This window comes from Arvicanthis niloticus, chromosome 22, assembly GCF_011762505.2.
Source record: "Arvicanthis niloticus isolate mArvNil1 chromosome 22, mArvNil1.pat.X, whole genome shotgun sequence".
Taxonomy (NCBI): Eukaryota; Metazoa; Chordata; class Mammalia; order Rodentia; family Muridae; genus Arvicanthis; species Arvicanthis niloticus.
Genome location: NC_133429.1, coordinates 11,057,907 through 11,082,751, shown reverse-complemented (window position 1 = coordinate 11,082,751; position 24,845 = coordinate 11,057,907).

The following is a 24,845-nucleotide window of genomic DNA, read 5'->3' as shown; positions in this document are numbered from 1 at the left end:
GTCTTTTTTGACCTAGAAAACCATCTCATAGGTACAGGAAGGAGAGACTCCAATTTAAAGGGAAGACCATCAAGTGAGAAGTCAGGCCCATGCCAAGCATGCATCTCAGTTTCTCTCCTCAGTGACGTCTCTACAATCATTCAACCATGCATTTGCATGTATCTGGGGTTTTCCAGCTAGCAATGTCCACTGCTCTGACATTGATTTCAATGGCGATTTCTTCATAGCACTGTTCAAGCTAGGCCCATGGCAGGGGCACAGCTGAGTAGGATCATTCAGAGAAACTTTGACGGGAAAACAATTGTCTCCAAGGTGTCCAGCTCATGAACATGTGTACACAGCAGTCCTGTGATTTGTACTTTCCAAGAAGCAAGGCTTCATGGCAGACAACAGCCCCAGAGAACTAAGTACATTCTGTTCTTTAAAATAAAAATGTAGAATGCATTGTTGAGGTATAACTGATGTGCAAATGACTTTGTACACTTGATATCTACAGTTTGACAACTTCAGAGGTATCTAACAAAACAAAAGAAGCAGCAGAGATTAAGATTAACTATCAACTCTTTAGAAAAGCTTCTCCTTGGACCTTCGAAGGCAGGTAGAATTTCTTTTCAAACACAAAGGTTATTGTAATCCACAAGCAGTAGGTAACGGAGAGACTTGAAAAACTAGAGGGGATATCATCAGCCATTAACGTGATTTTCTAATGAATATGGCATTAGGCATTCATTAACAATCATCTGTGTTTATATTGAACAGTTGATGTATGATGAAGGTTGATAAACAAAAGCAAAATCAAAGCAAGGAATTCTGGACATTTATAAAGCAATTAACTTGTTTGGCAATAACTGAAAACTAACTCAAGTGCATTGAGAAAGCCCCAGGAGTCACCACAGAAAGCAAGGTGTTTTGCTCCAAAATATCCAGAATAATAACAACAACAATAATGACTATAATAACACCCCATGTTTTTTTAAACATGAAAGATAAGGCAAAAATATCCCATAAGTGAGGAACAACGGGCTCAAGTCCAGTGAAAAGAAATATAGTCATAATCCATATGTTAGCAAAGAGGCAGGTTACCAAAAATAAGGTCACACACACAAACACACACACACACACAGACGTGTGCATGCACATTGTGCCTCTTCTTAATTCCTCCACTAAGTCTTAGAGGATTGGAAATTCTGAAAGCTGAAATCCTGCTTGAAATCTTTAATGACGTTTGCATGGAACTCTGCAGGGACAGACACTTCTGATGATAAATTTTTGATAAGTTTTACATAAAATTTTGTGTTCCCTTCCTTTGCTTTAACTAGTTTAGTCATCTCTCCTTGAATTCTTTCCTTAAGTTCCACTGCTTCTGCATCTTCCTCCTCTTCCTCCTCCTCCTCCTCCTTCCTCTTCTTCCTCCTTTTTCTCTTTCCCTTCTCCTTATTTTCCCCCTTCCTCCTATTCTTCTCCTTCTTTTCTTTCTCCTCTTCCTCCTCTCCCTTCTGTTTTCCATCTTTCTTCTCCTCCTCTTCCTCCTGTTTTTCTTTCCAGAACGGGAATTTAAGGTGTGTGCCACCACTTCCTGTCAGCATTCTCTCCGGAAAAGAAGTTCTTGACTGTATCTCTTAGCCATGCACTGCATTGAATTCAGCACATTCAAGCATCATCTGAAGATAAAAACTGTCAGTGGTAAAACCTGTATCTGCAGGATTTCAGCTTTCAGAATTTCCAATCCTCTAAGACGTAGTGGAGGAATTAAGAAGAGGCACAATGTGCATGCACGCGTCTGTGTGTGTGTGTGTGTGTGTGTATGTGTGTGTGTGTCTGTGTGTGAGTGTGACTGTTCCCTCTAAGGGCAGCAATAAGATGAATAGGCTGCAAGAGAAGATCTTCAGATGAGCCTGACTAAAGACACAAAGATTTTCAAGCTTGAGTCAAGGTCTGGATCGCCCTCCTTTGAAAGATGGGATGTGACAAATATCTTCCCAAATAAAGGTTTGCATGCACTTGAGGGTTAGTAACCAAAAGAAAAGTTCCCAGGAGGCTCTACAAAGGGCAGCTGCCCTTGTGGAAACATTTGCGAGTGCTTGGGTGTCAACAATGCCAAAAGCAAACACTTGCTTTACCCCTGGGATTGGAACAGAAATCGGAAGCTGGGAGAGAGCTTTTGAAATCCCTGGTTATGTCATTGAACTGCACCAAATAAAAAGATGTGTTTACCATGGAGGGCACTGTTTCTTTTTAAAAGTTTGATTATAAGCGGAAAACCATTTTGTTTTCAGGCATAAAATGAAGACATTAATCTCAGAAACTCATTTCTCAAATTAACTAAACCCCCCTTTAAAGCCTAGGTTGTCTACTTAGCTCTAACCTAAGAAGGGATGCTTCATTTAACGTGTTCTTGGTCAGCGGATTTAAGCCGCGCCTCAACGATGGACCAACACATCACTTTATTCCCTCAGCTGTTGTTCCGGGAGCTTTGCAGGAGTCCTCATAGCCAAAGACCTTCATACACCAGAAAATTCAGGAATTCCGCTCTTCCTGAAGCAGCTGTTACCTGCCACTGATTCTTAACGGTCACCTGGGACTCACTGGTTGAAATGCACAGGGTAGGTCAGGAGGTCTAGTGTGAGCCTGAGTTCCAGCCTTTACATCAAGCTTCCTGGTGATGTGGTTCACTGAGAACACACTGTTGAGACGGCCATCTTTACTCTGTTTGTTCTCTTAAAGGGGTTCTAAGAGGGCAGGAATGGTGGAACATGCCTATAACCCAACACTTTGGAGGCCAAAGCAGAATTGCCAAGAATAGACTGTAGGTGATAGATAGCCACTAAGAGGCCAGCCAGGGCTATTTAGTAAGACCCCATCTCAAAAAAAAATAAAATAAAAATATTAAGACTAAAGATAACCAAAGCTTTGGAAATAGATAAATTCTTCTCTGATGAAAGTCCTAGAAAGTATAATGGACCAGAAATTAAGCAATGTCCACTAATAATGAAACACAAAGACATAGTCTAGCCACCACGCAGTGGGTTTTCCCGTTGCCATAGCTATGCCCAGAGTGTTTCTGTCCACTTGTCTGGTTATTGCACACTGTAGTGTGTTCAGCACCAAACACATAAAACTAAATAGTATACAATCTTCGTGGTACTCCCCCAGAACACTTCAAGCCCAGCAGAACAAAGCCCCTGATGGAAGGATTGATGGAGTACCTGAGAAACTCCCCCCAACCCCAGCCAGGCATAAGTAGAAATGCAAAGAAAAAACATCAGCCTCTTTCTGGAGGATAGATCCATTGAGCTAAATTTGGAAGCAGAAGCAAATATAGATTTTGTGGCAGAAAAGGAAACAAAATGGCAGTCGCGGAGAACACATGTGGCCAAGTCTTTACTGGAGAACATTCTGACCCTGTGTTAGCTGCTGAGAGTGACAGGGATAGCCCTGTCCCTGCAATGACTCCCTGAACCCTCAACCATGCTACTACAGGGTATCTGCTACTTTTAATCAAGACTTACTTCGGGAATGAGAAATCTGAAACCTAAAGAATTTCACTCAATCCCAAGGTTGAGATTCCAAGGTGAGTCTGCCTAGTTGCAAGACGTGTTCTTCTCAGGGTGCCCGATATCTCATGGAAGTGTTTCAGGAGGTCTAGATTGTGGAGCATGAGGCAGCCTGTGAGAAAAGAAGATGCTGACACTGCATTTTTATGCAAACGTTCCACTATTTTTTTCCTTCCCTCAGCTCGTACTTTGAATCTTTAAATACACAGAAAAATAATTGACTCCAGTCTGATAGTGACCTAATATTTTATCGGCCCTGGGCAAACTTCCTGTTGACAATGAATTTCTGGACCTTTTAAATAACTATAATTTTATTCTCAGTCTTTAAAGTATCTTTACCTTTGACAGGCCTCAACTTTGAAAAGTACAGTTTCAAACAAGAAAGGCAGAAACTGGGCTGAGGAATGCATTGGCAAAGATACCCATACTCCCATTGATCTCTAAATGAACTTCAAAAATGAAAGGGCATGGCACCCTCTCTAGGCAAATAGGACCCCCTGACAAGACTTGTGTAGAGCAAAACCTTCCAATGTCACACAGCAGCTGTGACTGCCACTGGCATCACCTGTCCAGTGCAATACAAGTGGGTGTGTCTAAAAACTCTGTTCTAGATTGATAGCAAAGTGGAACCATGGGCTGGGTGCAGTATACAAAGCTTTTAGGAGTTCCATGATGATTGAAGAACAAGAGATAAGACAGAAGCCAGACAGGGCAATGGGTCAAGTGATGACTTTTTATCCCCCTAAATAATTAGAGAGATTCAGGAAAGCTTGGAAGCAGAGGCATGGGGGAGGGGGGTGAAACCTGGAAAGGGGAGGGCCTTAACACTTACAATAGTCAACTTTAAATCCCAAGGCACCAGTTCCCAACTCTAATCCTCTCTCTTCAAGGAAGACAAAATCATCTAAGTCAAATGACTCCAAGTCTAAGAAGTAAATCTGATTCCCCTCTAGACAAACAGACAAGCTCCAAGTTGAACAAAATCACTCACCCTTTGTGATTATCCAGATCATAAATGGATCCCTCGTCTGCTAATTGTCAGCCACTGAGTCCAGAAACTCAAGAAAAACAATGGACACTTTATTTGAATTTTTTATGAATAGAAATTTTATTTAAATGGCATTATTTACAGCTGCTGCTTCTTTTGATTAAAGCATTACCAGGAAACAGGTTGTTTATTCAACTTTGGATACCCACTGTCAGCTACGCAAAAGCAACAGCTGAATATTCTTTGTCAACGTCTGTTTAAAGTAGTTCTCAATCAAATAGCACTAATATGACTCTACAAACATCCCTTCCTTTGGCTGCAAGAAAAAAAATCCAAGAAATGAACAAATTATATTATGTACAGCCAAATATCAGCAACTTCATTATAAGTCATTGTTGTGATTTTTTTTTTTTTTTTTTTTTTTTTTCAGTGTGGCTAGATACAGGAAGTCTTACAATAAAGAGCCTGAGCAGGACTCTTGGGGGTCGGGCTTTTATGGATCATGCGTTCCATCGTGCATTCCATCTTGGCATGTGGTTACCATTTCAGAAGAATCATTGAATTTCCAGGAACCAGCCAGTCTAGTCAAAAGAAATCACAAATCCTTAACTAACATATGCTAACTTTTCTTTGAGGAACAAAAGAAGCATCTTTGTTTGTTCCTAGCCAGCAAATACCCAGCCATCTCAAAGGAGTCCTTTCACTGGGCATGTTAGCAGGGAAATTCAATTGTATTTAATTAAGTTCACCCCCCCCCCTAGAAAAAAAAGCTGCACACAGAAGCATCAAAGAGGTTATCAGGGGTCAGATGCCTGTCATGACTTTCTGACCCTCCCATAATGCAAAATAAAAGACGGTGGTATCCCTGCCGGCAATATGGATTTCCACGTTTGTGTCTCTCCCTTTCTGCTTTAACTTAATAGCAATCAGCACAATATGGCCATTTTTCCTGAACAATGGTGTGGGCAGAAGTTAGATTTAAAGCTCTGCAAGGGGGAAGATGGGACACAAGAGAAGCTCACTGAGGTTTGCAGGGCTCAATAAGAACATCACTTCCAAACCCGTCACACACACACACACACACACACACACACACACACACAAACTCGAGAATCTATTTATCATTCATTGTGTTCAAAATGGACAGATGTATGCCTCTGAAATCTCATATTCAGAAGTTCTTTTCAATAGTCAGCTGCCCCATAGATGCTTTTGAAGAGGGGAGTATACATGAATAAGTTTTGGTTTTTTGTTTTGTTTTTACCAGAAAGTCATGTTGGGGTCTGGCCATTCACCTATCAGCTCTTTAACTTGCAAATCTTAAATATTTATGGTTCTTCTTCTCTAAATTTCATCATATTCACCTTATACTGAGCACTTATGACCATAACCAGAGTTCTAAATATGTTTCATGGAAACCAAACATAAGTTAACTAAATTGAGTGTTATTTTAAAGTCTCAAATGTCCAATTTCAAAAGAGCCCCGGTCCTTACTTTCCAGTATTTCATGTTTGAGAAATTATATTCTTAACTGATATAATAAAAAAAAAATGAAGCTAAGGATCTCGGGCCCGAAGATATCTTGCAGGTCACACATCACAGCTGATGTTTGACTCCCGGGTCACATCTCTACCTCACTGTATCCGATCTGAAGATCAGAACTTGCACAGATTCTTCAAACCTGCTGCTTCCTAGGGCCATCCACTCCCAAAGACACAATCTTCACGAGCAAACATTGAAAACAGAACTAAAATGATTTTCAATTAATGAGGTCAAGTGTCTCAAATTTTAATTCTAGCTCTTTAGCCAATTTAAAAACTCAAATAATTCACTCAAGCACCTTATTTACATGAAAAGAAGGTAGGTATCTGAACCTTCATCTCTGACTCAAGGTCTCTGTGCACTTGATTTGTGCTAGGTCAGACAACTGAATCATCTTTGAGTTGAATCCATGTTCAAGTCAAATCCAGCAACATGGGTGCTCTGGCAAGGATTACATCCGAAGACCTTCTAGGTCTGTATGATCCAGCTGGAATGCAGACAGGACACACACATTTAACCCTTCTGGCTGGGATACAGACACACCCTCAGTGCAGATGTTCAAGTCAACAAGCAACCATTGCCTGGAAATCCTTCCAAGCTCCCCGTGAAAGAGTGTCGATGCTACCAGGATGGTTTTTGTGCCCCAAGCAAGTCCCAGAGCTGAAGGGGAAGCAACGCAGCATCTACCTTCTTTTTGTAGCCAGTGCTTTGGAATAAGCTGCAAGAGGGACATTTAAGACTGCAACTTTGTTCTGGCAAGAAGAAAAAGAATCACAGAGTGGGTAGGAACAAGAGGCAACTTCCAGCGTGGTTCTTGTCTAGGGTTGAATGCAGCTGGCCTCTATCCTTCCTGACGAGAAACGGAGGAGCAAAGTAGAAGCCCGTGTGCTCTGTACCTCCCCCCTCCTGAAAGCGGAAGGAGTAATAAGTGGGGTCAACAGTTACTGAGTTCATCTCAACCATCCTGCAGAAGAGAAACTGTGGTCTTTAGTCATGTAAGAAAACTGATGGATGACTGGACAAACTGACACATCCAAGAACACACAGTTACTAAACAAGTGGGATTTGGACCAAGATCTGTACCCAAGGCATCAGGCTCAGTTCAAATTACGTTGACTATGGAATTTATCTATCTTTAAGAAAACCTTTGAGAAAAAAAAAATATTTGAGTCTTTCTCCCATCCATATGGAAGCACAGAGAACTTTTGCAGATTCACTTGCCATCTGTTTTATCAACCCAAGATACAAATAATTCATTCACCACATAGCTAAAATAAAATCTGTCTCTTTTGTTAATAATATCATATATTAATATGATATATAATATTAATATAATTATATTAATAATTAATATAATATTAAATACACACCTTTTTATCTGTTTGGTACTTATTTCCATAATAAAGTATATTTAATCCTTTTAAATATTTTTTGCTATTTGTGGTTGCACTTGTGTCTGTGTCTATATGAGAGTATGCCCACGTGTCCAGAGGCCAGAGGCATCAAATTACCCTGGAGTTAGAGTTCTGGATGGTTCTGGGTGCCTGACATGAGTGCTAAGACCCACACGTGGATCCTCTCCAAGAATAGAAGATACTCTTAACCCCACTCTTCTTTCTGGCCCCTATTTAATCTCCTTAATATGAAAATTTTCAAAATAAATAATAAACACAAGGGCTTACTGTCCTTTTTATTATGTAATACTATAGCAATTTGTTCATCCGATAATAGTCCCCTTTGCTCCATGTGATATGATAACACTACATACTAGAAAATACAAAATTAATATCTAAAAGTGAAACTTGATAAGGACAATTATTGCCATAGTCAGGGTGCTTCTGCCCTTCCATGCATTAAAATTCACAATACTAATGTGTTGGTATCAAAATTTGGGGCCTTCAGGAGATGAGTTGGCCTCAAGAATGGGATTAAAAGCATCATAAAGTCCTAAGGGTACATTTTTGCCCCTTCTATCGTAGAAGGGACAGCAATAAAGCATCATATTAAGAGAGCACTGGGTCATCTAGTGTCTAGACCTTGAACTTCAAAATATCCAGGACTGTGAGCAATGAATTTCTATTGTCTATATGTTACCCAGTCCAAAAATTTTATTATAGCAACCTAAATATGTGATAAGTGTACACACACATGAGAGACAGACAGACAGACAGACAGACAGGTTGAGTGACTTAAGAACACATTGCTGCAGTGCCATAGCCCACTTGTAGTCTTAACTACTACTCATAAAAAGCTCGATGTAGTCCCTGCTGCTCACAGACTGGGAAGCCGACGCCACAAGCACTAATTACTGTACTCTGAGTTTATTGAGTATAATTAAGTAGACTATACTTACACTCAGGTGTATGTCACATCTGGACATGTTACCAAGGCAACAAAACACCATCTGACACTCCAAGAGACAGCACATGTTCTAGAATTCTTTCTGCAGACTAACATTTTAATGAAGTCCAATTTTTTAACCTTTGATGATCATAAGAAAAATGTTATCATTCAGAAGCAGTGAGAAACACACTGAACCCGGAGACTACTTTGATTCAATTTTACTCACTTCAACACTAAGTATATTTTAACTCAGGCAAAAGATAATGACCAGATAGTACTTCTATGGTGCAAGTATATGCTGTATTTGTCTGGCAAACTGTAATAGCTTTTCAGAGAGATAACTTCTTCCTACCAAGGAGAACTTCAGATGAGGGCATAGCTTAGTCGGTAGAGAGCTTACCAGACATGTAAGATAAGGAAGCAGGAGGCCTGTGTTAGATTCCACGGGAGGAAGCAGACAGCCTGTGGCCCCGGTGCTTGGAGTTGGAGACAAGAGAATCAGAAATCAAGAGGATCATTCCTGACTACACTGTGAGTTCAAAACCAACACAGGCTGTATGAGATGACATCTCAGAGTTTGTGTTTGGGAACAGAGTGGACTTGGCTTTCTTTGCCATGGGATAGACATGTTATTTGTGGTGAAAACAGACTAAACTCAAGAGTCCAATATGCCACATTTGCCTCCTCCTCCCGTTGCCAGCCCCATGACCTTTAGGACGGAATAACAAAATCAGCCACTTACCAAATCCCCAAGCGACGCCAAGCACTTTGTACATGTTAACACATTTAATCAGTCATTGGAGTAGGAGTTAGACGATAGCCATGGTAAGCAAACCTCACAGTGGTTTGAGTGTGTGTAAATATTATTGTTAATATTGTGTTTTAGAAATAAACTATTTGAACAACCTGAGGAAAAGACAAGCTTACCCAAAGATTATCCGAACAAACAAATACTAATAAGAAATGATGAAGGCCGGCTAATGGTATCTATAAAATGTAATGAAATTAAATAATTCTTGCATGATCCTGACCGCACCGCAGCATATAAAAAAAAATTGTGTGTGCTTGGTATCTCAAACAGAGAAGAACATGGCTAGGAACTAGTATAATCCAAGGCGTCATGATGCTGTAATTGCAAAGATGACAATAAACATTCTACTTCATTGAAAGAATTAGACAGCTTAATAAGACTCTTAGATAAAATTTCATGAAGATCAAAAGGAGGGGTAAAAATAACAGTGTACCGGGAAATAATTCATTGAAACTTTAATTTGAAGTATTCGTGTTTGGAAAAGTATACCTTTTTTTTTTTTTTTTTTTTTAAAGATTCTGGTCAAATCTTTGAAATTAGTACACTGTAGCATAACTAAGCCTTCAGACAGTCTCACCTAGTCCACAGATGTGCCAGCCATCAATGAGAAAGAGCCACCAGATAGCCTATTCCTCAATAATTCCCACTTCTGATGTACCTGCTGTACAGCACAGGATTAACCAAAGCTATTATTGTCTGATTTTCTAGGCACGTAAGAAGGCGTCCTTCTAGCCAAATCTGTTAGGAGGAAAGGCCATGAGTGATGTCATCATTTACTGTATTAGACACTCACGCCCATACATACATACATACATACATACATACATACATACATACATAGTGATTAAAATCACTCCAGCCTCAAACTCATGATAGACATATATAGCAGATTTATCTCTTTGCTTTGAGTTTTTCTTTTTCCAGACAACCTTTTTTGCAAAATATCACAGAAGCTTGTGATTCAAGTTTTACAGAAGCATATGCTTTAGGGGTTTAATTTGGTTTTGAACAGGATTATATGTGCCAAAAATCAAACCACAAGATATTCATAATGAGGGACAGAACACAATAGTCACCTTAAGTGAAGAGTAATTATGTAACAAGAGTTCGCAAACTGCTTGACGGCAGTTCTCGTGGAGGCAGGCACAGCTGCCACGCTGAGAAAGTGCCAAATTTTATTCTTTTCTCCCTGTTTCCAAGAAGAGAAATCCCCTCTGCCTGCTGCAGGCTTCCTGGTTTCTCTCCAATGCATTCACATGTCTTAACAGGTTATCTCTGGGGCAACTTGGTCTTTTTCTCAGAGTATGTCTTAGCCTCTGTACAACTGAGTGTGTAAGGTGTACGCATGTGCGGTAGGATGGCATCTGGATGCCTGTTTTGTTATAACTAAAATCTGTATTCATTAAGGGGCATGTATGTGTATACAAACTAGTACAGAATTTTGTAGAAAAGAAATGTAGATGGTTAAACATTTCTGATTCCAATATATTTTCAGTTGACCTGTTGAGCTTATAAATCATTCAGAATATATCAGAATCTTGCATAAACCAAAAGGTTTAGTACATCAGGGAGTCTGGGAGGAGCAAGTAGCATGTAACATAGCTTAATATGTGAGGAAATACATAGTCCCCCTGCCCCCTGGGAAGTTTAAAAACCTAGTGACAGACATCATTGCTACCGAGAGGTCCTGTTGGGTAAGTTGCCCTGCTATGTGCAAGGGCAACAGATTTCTTTTTAGGTTTCCATTATTTTAGTTAGAAAGGAGGCCTACCCTTCCCCCACTCTTAAATTCGGACATATCTGTACCTTCCCCTCCTCACTCTACTGCCCAAGTCGTGCCGCTATACTACAGCACCGGGTTAAGAACAATCTGAATATCTAAGTTAATCTCAACAATTAAGAGAAAGTCAACATTGAATGTGAACTAGAAAACGAAAGCAATCTAAATGCAACTTCTCTTTCCTGCCCCTGAAATGTGAACAAGACTGAGTAGTTCTAACTGGAAATTCCCCTAGCTTCACTATGGCAACAGTCTGGGTGTTGGAAATGACCCAGATCTGAATAACTGGCTTGGAATGATCTATGTCTCTTATCTCCTCAGTCTCCCTCATTCCACCTTCCAAAATGACTGGATTGACCTTCTAAGGGATATTCCAACTTCCTAACACTTGCCCTGCTCAGAAATCATCAAGACTTTCTAAGCCCCTCTTATTGGCATGAAGGGTGTCTACGCCGTTATCCCAACCACCCTCTCAATCTTGGCCAGCATTCTTTACATATTCTAACCAACCTTCTCACAAGCCCCACTGCCAGCTCTAGGCTCCACGCTTTCCCAGTGTGGGGCATGCACACTCTTTCCTTCAACTCTCATCTCTCTTTAACTGCCTTGAGGTCCTAATGACCCAAAACATATTTACAGAGACTCTGGGGAGTTAGTCCATGCTGATAATTCTAGCTCTCGGGAGGATGAGGCATTTAAGCATGGCCAATTCTTAAGCATGAAGTCTGAGGATGGCAACAAGGTGTTACTGTGTCGTGCTTTGTGTGGCAATGAACCTGAAAAGAAGTTAGGGGTTAACTTGGGAGACACTGGATAGTCATTAAGTGTTAAAGCAAAAAAAAAAAAAAAAAAAAAAAAAAAAAGTGGAGTAATTAAAGCAGCCAGGACATGGGACACATGATAGTGACTTGGAGAAAGCTTGGAGAAGACAAATCCTTAACCTTCCAAGGCTGCTTGATAACCTTGATAATCACTACGGACCATGGTATTGACAATGGTAACAACCTTAGTGACCTCAACTTTTCAGATGCTCCCTACCCAGCATCCCCCAGACTATACTTCCAAACTTCTCCAATCTGCTCAGAATAGATGCCCGACCTTGGGCCTGTCTTTGTCCATTTTTTAACTTGACTGTTCTAACCTGACCTTTGACCTTCTTAGAGACCATAAACTGAAGATCACCCCTCTGGTCATTTCCACTCCAGATTCCTCCTTGATGAATAGCTTGTCATATTTCATATCAAACTGTGCTCAAACCCTTACATTAACTTATAATCATGTATCTCACATGAGAACTTTATGCAAAGAGTCTCCTGTCATAAAATTAAGTTTGTCTAAGAAAAAGCTTACTATAAAATTGTCCAGAACTATGAATTACACAAAATTAAATTAAAATATTATTCATTTACATTGGGTTCGTTTTTCTCATCACTGTGACCAAATACTTGGCAAGAAGTAACTTATTTTGGTCCACAGGTTTGAGAATATGTCACTCCATCATCGACAAGAAAGCATGAAGCAAGAGCCACCCCTGGGCAACAGTAGATGAGGAGACTGGTTCAGATGTGTGACTGTGTCTGTAAGGAGTCAGGAAGCACGGGAGACAAGAGGCTGGAAGCAGGAGCTGCTGATAGAATCCCTAAGACTTACACATCAGCAACCTTTTCCTCTGCCCAGCCTCATCTCCCTGCATTCCGCCATCACTTAGAACAGCACCACCAACTGGGGACCCAGTGATGTTCAATCACATAAGCATAAGACAGCACTTCACACTCAAGCTGCATATATACATACAATATATATGAAATATAATACCTATTTTACTATACAGTTTAATATTATGATATATAACATATACAATATAGTGTATAAAATTTGTTTTTTTCAAACCCAAAGAAATGTTAAGACAGCTGCACTGTCTTTAATTGTGCACATACACAGTCTTTCCTGCCACGACCGTTTCTTTATCCACATACACTTGAAAATATATTTTTACAGATTTCTAACTAACATCTTAAGCAACTTGTTTCTATGCTGCTAGCGAGGATTGTTATGTCCCGCTAGCTAAGCCTTGAGCACAGACAAAAAGCAAGCACCATGTTGGAGGTCTCCTTCCTCAGAGGCTGGAAGAGCCTGTGAACTGCCACTTCCGGTTATTGAAGTCAGTATCTTTGTTAAGTTGCTCACGGATGATAACTTCCAGTTTGGGCCTCTTGCACTCCGCTTTGTGTTGCTCCTCTGTGTCTGCCTCAGCCTCCCTTGCCTGCTGCATGATCATAGCAGGAAGGGGAACGCACAGGGGCTGGTTACCGATGAAACCCAGAGACCGAGACCGCGGAAGAGATCATTAAGAGGGCTTTCAAACGGCAAACAGGACCAAGTGAGTGTAAACTTAAAAACACTCCAGAAAACAAGTGACTGAATGGATATGACAGAACCAAGCAGAGGCAGCAACGAGAGAACTAAGAAAATTTTGTAAAACCCCTGCAACCTTGCTTCAGCGTGGTTCCCAAGCTGACAGTGCAACCGAGGGACGCGCAGGAAGTACACAAGTGCTTCCGCAAGAGACAGATGAATTAGCTAAGACAACAGTCTTCCAGGAGGAATGGCTAATCATGATCGATTTCAGTCCTGTTCTCCTGTCCTGCGTTTCTGGTACACATTTATTTTCAAAAAAGGAGGGGGGGGTGGTAGTAGTTAGAAATGATGTTTGTTTCTAAAGTATATTCATTGAAACCAGAAGGGTACATTTATGTATAATGAAGTTTTTGAACTTGATTAGATTTGGTACTGAATTATTAAATAACTTCTTAAATAACGGGAGAAGGAAGAGGTGTTTCACAAAGAGCAACAGTGGACTACAGAGCCTGGGTGGAGACTTTATTTTAAAAACAAACAAAACAAAACAAAAAAAAAAAAAAAAAAAAACAAAAAAACCAAACTCCTTGTTCTAGTCAAAACCGTTTAGTCCTGTAAAGGTCGCTACTCAAAAAAGACAAGCATACACACACACACCTCAAAAACTTTGTTTTAACAGGATTAACCAGGAAGATTTGCAGTCCCGTTTAAAAGACTTCTGAAACAGAAGAGAGACGAGAACTGGCCGGCCATTCTGAGCTACATGTTAATATAACAGCCAATTATCGCTCCACAAACACAAATCTCCGACTTCATTCCTGTTTACAAGGTAACAACTCAAGGCTGTGAGTTACGAAAAACGAAATGATGGACAGGAGCCACCAAGGAAAAGCGTGGGCAGGATTTGGGGCTTTTTACTGGATGAGGTTCGTTTCATTAGTGGGTCTGCGTCCCCCGCTGGGCTCTTATTTCTAAGCCTTTTGTTTGGGATTTTCCTTTTAAAATGATATCTCCAATGCAGACATCCACATTCGTGTAAGAAAACAGTTTGCACATGTCTGAGAAACCTGTAGAGTGGTCCTGGAAAGCACAGAAATCTTTTTCAAAGAAAAAATAAATAAATAAAAGAGAATAAAATGGAATTTGTTTTTAAGGCGTCCCTAGCAGGTGGGTTTCTGATGGCTGAAAACCTGCTCCAAAAAAGAAATAAGCCTGTAACTGTGTCAAGAGAAAAGACACACAGGTCCTGATAATCCTGGCAAAACTAAATTGCAGACCTGGGAACATTTAAAAAAAAAAAAAAAAAAAGACATAACACCCTTCAAAAGAAAAATAAAACAATACTCCCAAAATAGGCCTGATTATGTGGGTCACTGCATACTGTGTGTTCCCCTGTTGCATTTTATCCTGGTTACTGTTGCCAGGGGACACCTGATGCTCTCTCATTATATATGTTTGTCTTTCACATCTACATTCGAGCCAGTTTTTCCCCCTTCGTTGTTCCCAGAACTGTAACAGAAATAAAAAAAATAAGGAATGGACCCCATTATTACACAAATACCTACAAAGCAGAGGGAGTGACCCCTGGGGCTCCCCATGTTGTCCCTGGAAGCATTGATGCCCTTGCCCCCAGGGCCTCTAGCCTTTTGTGGAAGGGTCAAAGCCAGAACCTCAGCTGAGTACCCTCTGTGAAGAATTAACAAGTTGACAATTTGGACCCCCCCCCCCCCATCCCCAGCCTGGCCTGCTTGAATGCTATAAATAGAGACATCTGGGTAGAGCCCTTTCACTGCAGTAATTGAAAACGAACACGGATCAAGTTCTGGCCTGTTGTATTCATAAATCTTGAGGCTTAATTACATTAAAGGGAAATCTAGGGCCCAGCACTATGGTAACTGCAGGTTCTATTGGCCGCTTGAATCATGAATCTTTAAGATAAGTGTTTTTTTTCTTTCCGCACCCCCCAACTCTTTAGTAGAGTTGAATGGGAAATTTTCAAACCTTCTAGTATTAAATGTGCCAGGAAACTTCTGAGAACATTCTGGGCCCCCTCTGCTTGAACATGAGCTTCTACTGCATGCCACTGGCAGCGCGCACTCCCTCCGGGCAGATTCCTGTTCTGGGGCTTAAAACTAGACATATTTTTGCAAATAACAACATATTTATTTTAATAATAAATGAGATATTTATTTCAAATATGTCTTTTCCCCACAGGTGAACACACCAAGTGTCATCTAGCTAAAATTTAATGAGTTTTGGGGGACGGAAATAACCCAACTGTGACACCTCAAAGTTCTAAATGAAGTCAGAATGCTCAGCACTCCTTAATAACAAGTTGAGAACTGCAGCCTCCAGAGACATCCGAAGACATGTATAAATAACCTATGGTGGTGTTGCTTTGTTGTTCCATGTTAAAAAAAATTTATTCTATTCTATTTCCAGAAGCTGGATTTCAAAGTAAGTGCATAGCATAATGGTTTATACTGTCTATAGCTTTGTCTTAACTTTTACACAGGGTGAGTGACATCTGGGTCACTTTTACTGGTGAGGGAGACTCATGATGCCTCATATGGAAATACATTCACACCAGTCACCCTGCAGAAAAGATGTGTTGGGAGGACATCTCCAATGGGATGAGAGCCTGTACTGTACGTCCGGGTTTCTCCTACATCCTGCGCACATAAGATGCCGTGCAGGGGGCCTGCTCAGCCAGCGACACACTGAATGGGATCTGTGGGCTTGGAAGGAATAGATCATGGTTCCTCCTACTGTCCTTCTGCCTCCATGCCTTTATGCCTGCCCCACAACCTACCCACCCACCCAAACATCTAATGCCTGCCCCTCACACACACACACATCTAATGAGAATTAACCCATGTGAAATCATGCCCAAGGCTGGACAGAGACAGCCACCTAGTTAATATTTATCCTGAGTTTCATCACTCAGGCACAGTGGTAGGGTGTCCACCTAACGCTACCAACCACCACGCTCACAATAAGGGAAATGTTTCTACCTTCTGACTTGGGAAACTATGGTCCAGAGGAATCAGAAGACCAATACCACAGGTCAAGGAGTGATGGAGGAGACTTTTTTTTTTTTAAATCTAGAGCCCATGTTATTTTCACCAAGCTGCATTGTGGAAAACTTTGTTTTATTATTTCTTTAAAATACATTTCAGATTTTATCCCCTCACCCCATTCCCCCCACCACCCAGGAACCCCCTATCCTGTCCCCCCTCCTGCCTCCACAAGGGTGTGCCCCCCACCTACCCCCCACCCCACCCCCTCGAATTCTTCCCCATTTATGAAACATTTAGCTAATGTCTTGAGCAGAATAAAATAGGATGAGCCCATGAAGTCTGGATTCAAATTCTGCACCCTGCTCTAATTTGTTAAGACAACTCAGACCATTTGCCTCTCCCACTCCTCATGCCTTAAACCAGAAACTGTAATAACAGCATTGACAGTCAATGCTCAGAGTTATAATAAAGGTGAAGTAATACAGACACACACTACTCAGCCTACCAATGAGAGTACCCAAGCAGTAACCACTGAATTCTCTCACACATGCTTTCGATGGCCATTTTCTTTCTTTTTTTTTTTTTTCAAAACGCTTTATTTATCAATATTTGTATAAAGGCCATTTTCTTTTATTTCAGTTTCTGTCATTTGAGCTCTCTAATCTGTTGTGTTTTCTGTAGCATCTCAAGAAAATGGATGCTCTATGTAAAATAGATTGAAACAATAATAGCCAATCACTTTGAGTAGGAGGGCTCAAATAGAATTCAAATAGGTGTCAATCTCACATGGTATGGTATTCCCCGTTAGACACTCCCTGCTGTAGGATATAGATATGCGTGCTATGTGTCCCTAGCACCTCACATATTCTTGTCACCTATTAAATAAAAAAATGAAAAATTCTCTATTGCATTTCCTATGTCCCTGGATAGGCAGCTAGTTAATGACAAAGTCTGTTGGAGAAATGCTATCTCGATTGCAGAAGTGCTGGTAGAATATGGCGATTGTCGTCTTGTGACCATTAATGCAGAAACTAATGTTAAAGGATCCTAAAGTCACTGATGAATCGCAGGTAGGGGGTTTACAATGTGACACTTGTGTTGCTACCATCCAAGCATGCTCACCAATCCTGAGATACAGAATGATGTCTGGGTAGACGTTAAGTGTCTCCTGACGTAAGATAATAAAGACATGACAAGTCACTGAAGATAATCTCTAAGACATTGTCATTCTTCTTATTAGATCACTATGTATTTTGGAAGTTTTAAAATATTTATTTATTAGGGTTGGAGATTGACATATGTCTCTGAATGCATGTGGAGGTCACAGGACAACCCCAGGTGCTGAGAATCGAACTCAAGTTGTCAGGCTTGGCAGCTCTACCTGCTGAGCTATCTGTCAGTCCAGGCTTCAGAGTTTATTGTTACTCTTAATTCAATCAAGCTATTTAGCCAAATCTAACAAAAATTTGAGACTATTTTTTCTCTACACATCAAACATTCAAATTGATATGTACTCCCTTGTAAGTGGATATTTGCAGTACAGCATAGCCATGTTATAATCCACAGACCCAAAGAAGTCAAATAACAAGGAGGTCCTAAGGGAGGATGCTTGAATCTTTCTCAGAAGGGGAAATAAAACAGATATTGGAGGTGGATGAAGGGAGGGAACAGGGTGGGAGAGAGGATGGGGAGGGAAGTGGGTGAGGGGGGATCAGATAAAGGGAGGGCAGTGGAGAGAGAGCATAAACCTTCAAACTGAAATCTGATCAAAAGAAAAGCTAGAGCAATTTCAAGGTAAGTTATTTTAAGAAATGTTTTCCAAGCATAAGCAAAACCTCGTTGCCTCCTCCTGTCCCTCCTGCATCCCTGATTATCATTCATTTTTAAACTCAAGCATTGCAGAGCAGGTGTCACAGATCTGTCACATAGAAGCAACCCCTTGAAAACCTGTGAGCAGAGACCAAGGGAGCTTCAGATGGGTTTAAATGATCAGACTCCATTATGAGAATGTCCTCAGAAACTATGACAATGGAGAGAGGCCTGGAAAACACACGAAATGAACCCCACCCTCCAATGGGACCAGCAACCATCTCCTGTCTTGTCCCCTGCCCAATTCGAGTGGGCAGTTGGGAAGCCAGAAAAAGTACTATCAAAGGACAGAAATTTCTGAAGAGAAAGGCAGCAACATGATTCTGTTTTAAATAAAACTCTCTCTTAAAAATAAAAATGTGATTCTGGTCATTAAAAAAAAAACTACTTTCACTAAAATTTCACAAGATGCTTATTCCATCCTGGTTTGTGCTTTCCCAAACTCTTTCAACATTAATGCCTCATATCGCTTCCATTAGAAACCCCTGTAATATAAATCGGATATCCTAGAATTTCTCCGGGTTTTTCCAGTTAGACACCGCTAGCCACTAACGATAACAATTGTGTTCACATGGCTGCCGTTCCCATACAAAGGCAGAGAAGTGACTGATCAGGTCAGGCCCAGAGGATGGCAGGCTTCGGACAATGGTGTTCTCAAGCACAAGGAAACACAGCTGTCCAGGTGGAAAGTCTGCTGCTCAGGGCATCCATGACCTTCAGAGGGCTGAAGACAAGGTGGTTTTCCTGGAACATATTCTCACTAACATTTCAGTCTGAAAAATGGGTTCCAGATTATTCTGTCCTTGCTCCTTGTGCTGTGATCCAAGTCAGCTCTTTACTCTGCCAGCTCCTCTCTGGACGCCCTGGCACACACATTTTATTCTCATCCCAACTTACACCGAATTATTTTTCTAACAAATCAAATCACATGCTCTGCAATTAGAGAAAGTTGAGTTAAATGGTAATAGGGTGTTCTAACTGGGAAAGAAATGTGATATTTTTCAGATTGTTTTAAAGAGAAATTGTCTCAGAAGTTTCTCTCTCTCTCTTCTTAATCAATCATTCATCCATCCATGCAGCAAACACTTTTTAAGTGTTCATGAGATTCTGGCCTTTGCCAAGGTCCTGAGAGCAAAAATAAAAAGTAGGAGAGAGGCTAGCAAGAGCTGATAGACTTAACGTTAAAAGGGAAAGGCAAATGAAGACGAGGAAGAAGAACGTGATGCTGAGTGCACAGGCTGAGTGCCCCTCGTGAGCTTCCTTTTCCAACCACCTAAGCGGGAAAGATAAGCTTTATTGAATACCTGGCCACAGTAACTTCACTGCTCATCTTGCTGCCGAAACTAAGCAACAGCTCATAGTCTGTTTATACAGGAAGAGAAGGACACTGAGGCATAGCCCCGAAGCCGGGATTCTGGAGATGTCTCTACCATCACGATCAAAGCCGACAACCGGCCACCTTCACAGCCACTTTCCAAGACTTTTTCCTCCATCTTGCTAACCAGAAAAACCAATGCATGGCACTCTTTACCCTTTTGAGTAATACAGCTGTGGGTAACACACACTGACTCCTTGTGTATATGTGCAAGGATTTCCAAGGTGTGCAAACTTGGGGTGCGATTAGTAAGTCATAAAACCTCGCAGGAATTTGTACACAGCACACAACACCTACTTGGTCAGAGACAGACAGGTTTGTACTGGTGCTGAGCCTCCCACATCCTGACCAGCATTCTGCTTAATTTGGCATGGTGGGCCAGGGAGAATCCCTAACTGCTATCTCATTTTAAATCTTGCCTGCATTTCTTGACTACCTGTATGACTGTCCTCAAACCCTCATTAGACACCATTAGCATAAGGCTGTTCAGTAACATGTGTTTTGCAAGTCCTATGCCCATCTTCTTATTGCTGGGTGCCAAATCTTCTCAGATTCTCTCTTTCCATTCCTTCTCCCATGTGGAGATGACTTCTGCCCTATTGATTTCTGTTTGCTTGGTTTTTGTTTGGGGGCTTAAATAAACAGAAGTAATTTCTCGTGTACTACATCTACTGCACCTAAGAATAGAGCTCAGGTCACCAGGCTTGCTATTCTGAGACCTTCATTGGCTAAACCATCTCAGACACACAACATTGCCTTTTTAAAGATTAACAAATTCCCATTTTATGTTGAGGTCTTTTAGTATGAGGTAATTTGGTGTTTGAGTCTATGGTGTAACGTGAGGGTCAACTTTCTCTGTCCTGTGAGGTAATCAGCCATCCTATCATTATTTATAGATTAGACTATAGTTTCATCACCAATTTGTAATAATAATAACACTATGCAAAACGGCCAACTTATGCATGAGGCATACTTACTTCATGTTGGCCACTCTTCTACATGGCTTACACGTGATGCCTGCTCTCTACTGTGTTCTGCTATGTGATGCAAACTCTCTCAGACAGTGGGGTTGCACACATATGGCTTTCTCTTCTATCCCAATGGGGACTAAGTCACTATAATGGCTTTTTAATTGCTACACATTTGTAACAAACCCTGATATCTGACAGAAATTCTCCCGAAATTATTTTCATGTAGGAGTGGCTTAATCATCCTTCACGTCCAAACTTTGGAATGTTTTTCTACTTTTCTTTTAAAGCATGTACACTTGAACGGAAATGCATCAAGTCTAAATGCACTGCAAAGAATGGTCATCAGTGTAACTAACAATTACAAGTCTTCCATATGAACATGTTTTAAATTTTGTGTTCTGGGTTTTGATGTTCTTCAATGAATTACAATTTTTTTCATGAAATTAAATCTTGACTTCTAAACTGTAATTAATTATAGCTGACCATTCTATGGGGATGTTTTGATTGACTGATCATTGAAATTTTGATTTTTTTTGTTGTTTTGTTTTGTTTTGTTTTGTTTTGTTTTGTTTTGTTTTGTTTTTCGAGACAGGGTTTCTCTGTGTAGCCCTGGCTGTCCTGGAACTCACTCTGTAGTCCAGGCTGGCCTCGAACTCAGAAATCCGCCTGCCTCTGCCTCCCAAGTGCTGGGATTAAAGGCGTGCGCCACCACTGCCCGGCTGAAATTTTTATTTTTAACATTGCTAATTTTTTTTGTTTTGTTTTCAAAAATCTTTTTTTCTTGCCAAATTTTTCTTGCACCTTGCTTACTTTTTAATTACCTTGTAAAAAAGAAACTGTTCTAATAGCAAGAACCTCAGCATATACAAGATATGCGTATACATTTGAAATTATAGCTCCTTAATATATATTATCACCAGTGACCACTAAACTGAAGACTACTGTAGAATATGCTACAAAATTAAGAAATTATTTGGATAGTAAAATTAAAATTATTTGGATAAATGTGAAATAAACAAAAAAAAGGAGGAAAAAGACTCCCCAATGATGAAAATGGTTTTTAAACTAGATAAATACAGGAAGAACAAAAAAATAAAAATGTAAGTGAATTCTTAAATCAATAAGGGAGAATCAAAATGCTACTGAATGTGGTTTTTTCAAAACTCCAGGGCAAAAGGAAAAAAGAAAACTAAGAAAAAAGAGAACACTTTGCCCATTTTTTTTCATTTTTATTTTTTAATTGTTTTATTTATTTACATTCCCACCGTTGCCCCCCCCCCCCATCCTGGTCCTCTCTCCCACAGTTCCTCATCCCATTCCTCCTTCCCCTTGTCTCTGGGAGGGTGCTCCCATCCCCAGCAGGCCTCCCCCCTTCTCTGGGGCCTCAAGTCTCTTGAGGATCAGGCGCACCAGGCAGTCCTCTGCTATATAAGTGTCGGGGTCTCAGACCAATCCGTGTATGCTGCCTGCTTGCTGGCTCATCTCTGGGAGCTCCCTGCGGTCCATTGAGACTGCTGGTCTTCCTATGGGGTTGCCCTCCTCTTCAGCTTCTTCAAACCTTCCCCTAATTCAACCATAGGGGTCCCTGACTTCAGTCCAATGGATGGCTGTCTTCTGAGAGGCCCTGCCCAATAATTTTTAAAATGTAAACAAAACTAGGTGGCTGTACATTGGGGAGTGATAAGTGAAATATAAATAATAAAAATAAAATTTAAAAATAAAACAGAAATGTAATTTCTAAAAATAATAAAACATCCTGCTGAAACTCCAGTGAAACTTGGCAGTGGAGAACCACTAGGGTCGAAAAGAGAAGACAGTGGGCTGATAAGTTGGAGACAACGTTACATTCATGGAGCCTAGGACAGTGGTTGATCTTGTGGCCCCTTGTCTTTCTGTGTTTTGTGCTGTTGCTGAGTCTGTAGATAGGCAAAGGTCTGAGGTCCCCCAGAGCTGTCTTCATCTTAAGTTTCCTTCTTGACATACCAGAGACCTCTACTGGTCACACTAAGCTTTGCAGACTGAAGGCTGGGGAGGTTCTCCACCCTCCCGACCTGGAACTCCCTGAGATAAAGGGCACCTGATCCCACCACAGTGAAATCAGTCCTGTCTTACATGCAACTCATCATCTTACAGAGGAGATGTGGCTGGAACCACAGAGTTCTTGGGGTCTACTGCTATGAAAGACAGATAGGTGACTCTAGGGTTTTGTTTGCTTGCTTGCCTGCTTTTGTTTTATTTTGTTTTTCCTCCCACTGGCCTCAGCTTACCACTTTGCATTTATTTGCAATTGATGAGACTTGCCCCTGGCCACCCAGGGTGAGAATATCTGTCCCTGTGTACTTTCCCACCTGGCCAGCTCCTCACCCTTCAGCCTTCCGCCTGCTCTTCATAACTGGTTCTCTGGGCCTCCCTTGCCCTGAGACTGTGCCAGGACAAATTGAGGCTCCCTGCCCTGCTGTTGTCCTCTGGGTCTCAAGCTGTTATGTAGTAATTCCAAAAAGGTAAAACATTTCATCCTGCACAGAAGTTCCTGAAGCTCCTAAGTAAAAGACTTGAAACGGGTTAGGAAGTCCCTGAAACTAACTAGATCCATTAGGCCCCTTCCCTACCCAAGCACTGTAAGTACTAAGACTTACTACTTATGTGGAAGGTTAGAGGACAAGCTCTTGTCTCAGTCTTTGCCTACCACTTTGAACCAAGGGCTTTTATTATGCATCACTACTCAGGCCAGGCTAGCTGGCCTGCAAGCTTCTAGGCTTCTCCCAAGTTTGCCTCCCACATCACCATCTTAGTGCTGGGACTGCAGACATGCAGTACCATGCCCGGTTTTACATGGGTTCTAGGAATCCAGTCTAAAGTCCTCATCCTTGCTTAGCAAGTACTTTACCCACTGAGCCATCTCCGTGGCTATCAGTTTTACTCTCTCAAGATGGTATCCAAGCACTGACCCCTGGGTCTTTCAGAGTGACAAATGGGATTCTCCCTCCCCATGACCCACTTGAAGGTGTCAGTATCTTACCAACACCCACAACTGGATTTGAGTCATGTGAAGGCTGTAGGCTTGTCCTGGGCCAGGGCTGCTAGTCTCGAACCTGGTTCACTTTTGGAAGGAGCTTCTGCTCGCTTCCATCCAGAGACCATCAAAGCAGAAGCTGTGTTCATCTTACTCCTCTGTATCTTTAACTTTTTTCGTTTTATCTGTTGTTTCGTTTTTCTTTCTTCCGAGTATCCCTTCAGTTCCTTTGTGGATTTCTGAGACTCTTCTCTTTTTTTCTTTGGAAGAGTCTATTTTTTTTCTTACTCTAATATCTTCCTTCACCAACTCACAAGGGGCAGCTTCTGATCTACCATGGTTACCCAGAGGCATGTTCTCTACATTTCTAGCTTAGCCTTGACTTTGGTGAGTTCCTTGGCTTTCTCAGGCTAAGCCATCCTAGTTTCTCTGAAATATATTTGATGTGATGGGTTTGACTTAGATTTATGCTTAGAATTTTGCATTCATGCTCTTCATGATAGTGACATTGTTTCTTCATGTTTTTCCTCTACACCATCCTTCTACTTTGAAACTAGAGTATAAAGACTGAGTTTCCAGGATCAGGTCACCATTGCACTGTTGGAATAAACTCTGTGTTCTCAAGCCAGTTTGCTAGACTTTGGATCAAATTCTCAAACTAATATTTTTTTAATGCCCTTTAATTTTTATCACTTGTTTTTTCTTTGACTCATCTCAATATAAAGATTATATTAGCCTCATGATTTAGGAGAGGGAGGTAGTTCAGTTGTCTGTACACTCATAGTGATGCTTTACAGCAACTGTGAAGACTTACCAAGGAATGTTGCCAGGCAGCCTCATCCCCTGCCATAAGGAAGGCAGCTTTGATTGGGTTTCATTATTCTAGGAGTGGTCCCCAGTCACTGTTCTTGGTAATTATTTGTTCTGCCCACTGGTTCTGCCATGATTTCTGTCTTTGCTTTTAGAAGTGCATTTACTAAGTCATCACTATCTTAAAGTTTTGGGGGGCATGGTGGTTGATACTGAACATTAAATCTTTCCCCCATCCACTAGAAGCTAGGGACCCAGAAGTCATTTTGAAATTTACACAGCATCAGTCTATTTTCTCTAAGGTTTGTGGTGCTGACTTATATAACCCACTCATGAGTCCAAGCATCAGCTGGAAATTCCAATGATTTAAATTAGATGTGGTTGGCCTTTTCTGACAGGTCCATGTGCTGA